At 39.7% G+C, this 4,982-nt stretch overlaps 1 long non-coding RNA gene across 1 annotated transcript; it reads left to right on the top strand.

Moving 5' to 3' along the window:
• The first annotated feature begins 503 nt into the window (after window positions 1-503).
• Window positions 504-4,691, top strand: LOC147917400 (uncharacterized). Its single transcript, XR_015551695.1, has 3 exons — window positions 504-831; window positions 1,381-1,687; window positions 4,325-4,691. It is a non-coding gene; the product is annotated as an uncharacterized LOC147917400 (long non-coding RNA).
• The last annotated feature ends 291 nt before the right edge of the window (window positions 4,692-4,982 follow it).

The raw sequence follows: 4,982 nt of genomic DNA on the forward strand, positions 1-4,982 counted from the left end.
TACAAGCAGTTTACAGCGCAGTGTTGCCATGAAACTAGGTCTTGGATAAAATCATTTTCGAGTCTTAATTTAGTTTGTAAGGGCAGCAGCTCGAAATGAGCATAAACTGTCCAACGAGGGCATGAAGGTGATGAAGGATGGAACACAGGTCCTTAAAGAGAGATCTTTAAAAGGGGCTGAACAACAGAATTTTTAAAGGGGATTAGTGATGAGGAGAACTGCCTATACCCTCTTTCAGATTCTAGAATGGTGTTTTGTTTATACTAGCTGCCAAAAATAAAGTTTAAGAATTAAAAATATATATGTTTGCTGAATATAGTGTCTTTTTTTCCTTCATTGTAGGGCTGTAGTCAGCTGTCCTCCTTCTTAAAGGAAACTTCAGACAATCCTCAAGTCAATTTCCATTTGCCTTTGGAATACATTTTAGCTATTTAATGAGATAAAATTTCAAAGTGTATATTAATTAAACTAATAATCCTATTAGCCTATGTGATCTCAACCTGAAATAGGAGCCCCAATGTGGAAGCAAAGAGAAACTTGAGCAAGATTTGAAATTAGCTACTGAGGACCCAGGCACTTAAACAAACGACTGACTGATGTGATAAACCAGTACCTTGTTTTCAAAGCAAAATCAGCACACATCCAGACCCCAAGTACTCTCACTTCACCAGGAGTGAACTCACAAGTCTGGATCCCTCCACCAAAAAGAGAGAGTGGGTCACGGAGCTTCACTCTAGGAGATATCAAAAAGCACGTCGCTTTACTTCTTGCTTCTCCTGACGTCTTCTACAAGCCTCCACGTACATGGGCTTAGACAGAGCTTGGCAAATAGTAAGTCTCCAATAGATGTTGTTTATTATTATTATTTCTTCAGAGTGCACGTGATTCAAAAATTCAGATTCTGTAAATGCACAGGAATGGAGGGGACAGAGAGAGAAAGGGGTGGGAGCACATTTAACAGTGTAATTATTTGAATACTTGCACCTTATATTAACTTTCCCAAAAGGTGGCAGAGAATCCTTTATGCAGCTTGATACACAGAAACCCAAGATTTGATAGTTCCTGTTTTCTTCTCCAACTACAATTATTTAAATAAATGAAAGAGAATAAATATCATCATAGACAACTGACAAGTTTGTGTATTTTTGTTGTTAATGAGAAAATTCCTTTGGGATAAATGATTATTTCAAAGAGAAAGAACTTGAATTCCATCACAGGTGAACTTTAGGAGCTGAACAATATTTGCACAATGCACACAGGTTGCTGAGAAGGAAGCAGCAGACAATTAAATTCTCCACCACCTTCGTATTTGCTTGGTTAGCTCCTGTTCTCTCCTAAGGCGGCTATAAAATCCATGCTAATTACCCTTCTACCTCACAGAGATAGAGCCGGGAGTAAACGACAAGGAAACAGCTGGAAACCCTTGAGTGTTGCATATTCATGGGGACAGGAGACTGTCCTGCTTGATCTGGCAAGCCTGAGGCAAAGCCCTGGCCCCAGACCCTGCATCCTCACGAGACTGCCAACAGGAGCCCAGGTGCACTGCAAAGCAGCAAGGCTAGAACAAGAGCCGACCGGGAGCAAAGTGCACAGCAGCAAACAGTGAGATCCAGCCTGCTGGGGAGTCGCACTTATCCGGGATTGTTCTGCAGACTGCCAAAGGGTCACAAACTTCTTGTGAAAACAGGTAATTCATGACTGGCCACAGATTTTTGTCATTTGTGATATTTTTTGCCCTTTTTTCCTCAGTGTTGACAATCACAGCTCACATATTGAATGCGTGTCATGTAATAGTCATCTTGCATTCATTGTCTGATTTCATTCCCATGACAATTCTGTGAGATAGTTATTTTTGTTACTCCTTGTTTATGGATGAAGTAGCTGAGACTGGAGAGATTAAGTAACTTGCCCGAGGACTTGCAAGGTGGAAAGGAAGCCACAAAGCCAGAATTAGCATCTCGCATCTCTAGAACTTACCTTCAAAATCGTGATGGCTCCCAGATTTTTCTGTGACCTCCTGTTCATTTCCAAATATTTTATTATTGTCTTCTTGTCCTTCCCTTTAGGCTGCTACATCTCTCTGATTGCTACAAGGATAGAACATCATACACACACACACACACACACACACACACACACACACCCCATGCAACTATTAACCAGTTCCCAACCCTGGGCTCTATTGATACAAGGTAAACACCCCAGGAGAGCAATCATTTCCTATTTCTGAACTTGGGAAGATGTCAGCCATGGATCTCTCTATTTAAACATAACCTAAAGGGAAATTTCAAGATATGCCCACTGGAAAAGGAGAGTCATTTTGAGTTTTCTCTGAAAGACTTGGCAAAAATCCAAATACTTGAATTTACTTTATGCTTCCATTCTGAGGCTGTAAAATCTGTTTAGGTGTCCGCTAAATTTTACTCTAGTGTAGAACCGTAGGGAGGTGCTCCACCTCCTGGGGTCACTCGAAAAGCTGACGGAAGCTGTTTATCTGCGAAGTGAGTTTAAGGAACAAACCTGAAAAGGGTCACAAGTCCAGCCTGTGTCCCTTCGGAGGGACTGGCCGGCCACACACCGTGCTGGCAGAGACGCAGCCGCCCGCACACTCCACAGCAGCTCCTCGAGCGAAGCTGACATCTACCCCGGGACCAGAGAGAAAGAAGACAGGCCAAAGGAATGCAACATCCCTTACCTGGCCTCTCGCATTGCTTTTTAGCATGAATGTTCATAAGTTTGTTTAGATATCAAAGCAGACAGCGTGTGCTGGGTTTTATCTTGAAGGATAAAACAAAAATAATATGTTTGGAGGGAAAAAAATCTTCCAGCAAATATATCTCCCATTAATGCTTTTAACTCTGTAGCAATGTCAGTGTCCATACAAGATCATCAAAGAATCATGAACAAGGATTTCAGTTCATCTCTATTCACTTTTTTCTGTTATTTTTTGTAGGGACTTCTAATAGTTCTCAGGCGACTCTTACAATGTTTAATCACAATTTGGGCAAAAAAAAAAAATATCTCTAGCTGAATGAACTCTTCTTGCTGCAAATTGAGCCTCCTGCTTTTCTGTCAATCCCCAGTGGAGATGGAGGATAACTGAACATAATCCTTTTCATAATTCTCTTTCAAATGTTTGAAAACAGTTATGAATCTCTCCATCCTAATTTAAAAAACCCTCAATATATTGACTCTTTCAGAATTTCTTTTCAAAACCTGCGTTGCTGTCTTTTATCTTCCTGACTTTCTCCCACTTCTCCAGAAATTTACTAAAATCCAAAGATCAAAATTAGAGCAATTCCCGAAGGAAAGTTTGAATAATAATAAATCTCCTAGAATAGTTACTTCTAGCTCTTTAATATCAACTATCCCTGATAGCTTTCAAAAATCAATACTGTTGGGGCCAGCCCCGTGGCGTAATGGTTAAGTTTGGTGTGTTCCGCTTCAGTGGCCCAGGTCCATGGATCCCAGGTGTGGACCTACACCATTCATCAGCCATGCTGTGGTGGTGACCCACACATAAAGTAGAGGAAGACTGGCACAGATGTCAGCTCAGGGCTAATCTTCCTCAGCGAAAAAATAAAAATAAAAAAATCAATACTGTTAATTACTCATTTTGAACTTACAGTTCTGGTTAAGTCACTCTTCTATCTGTTTTTTTTTTTTTAACATTTTATATAAGCATAAATTACAAATATCTCTAATCCATTAAATCATACTACTCTCTTAAAAATTAGTTTAAATTTGGTGAAACATTTCTTTGATTTATCATGTGACACATGGAAATCTATACCTCTTTTCCAAGGTATTAGAAACCTAATCAAAATAGCACCACCTATAATTAAATAGAAACAACATCAATTACATCATCTATCAAATTATAAAAGCTGAGACATGAAATAGACCTTTAGAGGCAACCAGATCCAAACCACTCACGCTGGAAATGAATCAATGGGAGGACAGGAGAGGAAATGTCTTGCCCAAGTCTTGGTAATCCAGGCATGATCTCTAGGCTCAGTTCTTCCCACGCAGAGTCCCCTCCACTCTGCTATACAGCCATTCTCACTCAGAACACCACGAAAAATACTCCACACATGGCCTGTTCTACACCCCTTCCATGCTATTTCAGATGCAGAAACACCCTTCCCCTTTCCCTGCCTCTGTTTCTTCACCTAGATAACCTCTGTCCACAAATTAATTCAGTAACTATTCATTGTTACTCAATGAATGCCAAGAGTATTGCCAAGCCAAAGAGTAATACAGAAGTCAATACTGGTGTAATTATATGCTAAGGAGTTCTCAGACTCTTTCACCCTTTCGACAGAAGGCCAAGTGTATGGTCCTGACAATCGAGACATCCAAGACGCTGAGGCAGAGCAAGAGGAGAGTGGAGACGCTGTCTGAGGAAGATGGGCCTGCTCCTGGGGATGAGTGGACACAGAGGCCTGGATGAGGCATGTTAAAGGACAGGAGAGAACTGTAGAGTCTGGTAATAAGGCATCAAAGAGAAGTCTGATCCATTTAATAGTCCCTTATTTTCTCTGGATTAAAAAAAGATTTTTTTCAGTCTCCTTCCTATTATTTATATCACATCATAGACTAATTAATACAAAAAATACATGCATATAGTAATATACATATGAAATAGAAGCATGTCACACCTAAGAAGTCTAAGATACATAAGCTTTGATCCACCATGGAATTATTCATTTAATAAATATATATTTAGTGTCTATGTCCTACGATAATGTTTGTTTCCTTCTAATACCAAATGTGATCATTATGATGATTCAGTATTTTTATCACAATCACCAGCCACATGTGATATTGTCTGACGCTGGGGTTCTTTCTATGTGTGTAATTTACTCATATCTTTACTAAAAAATAGTCGTTGAAGGAAAACATTGATTGCCCTTTATAACATGTATACATGCATCTAGAAATGCATCAGACATCTAGTGACATCTAAATAACACTCACAG

The sequence above is a fragment of the Ceratotherium simum genome, chromosome 3, assembly GCF_057802395.1.
Source record: "Ceratotherium simum simum isolate JZ-2026a chromosome 3, ASM5780239v1, whole genome shotgun sequence".
Lineage (NCBI taxonomy): Eukaryota > Metazoa > Chordata > Mammalia > Perissodactyla > Rhinocerotidae > Ceratotherium > Ceratotherium simum.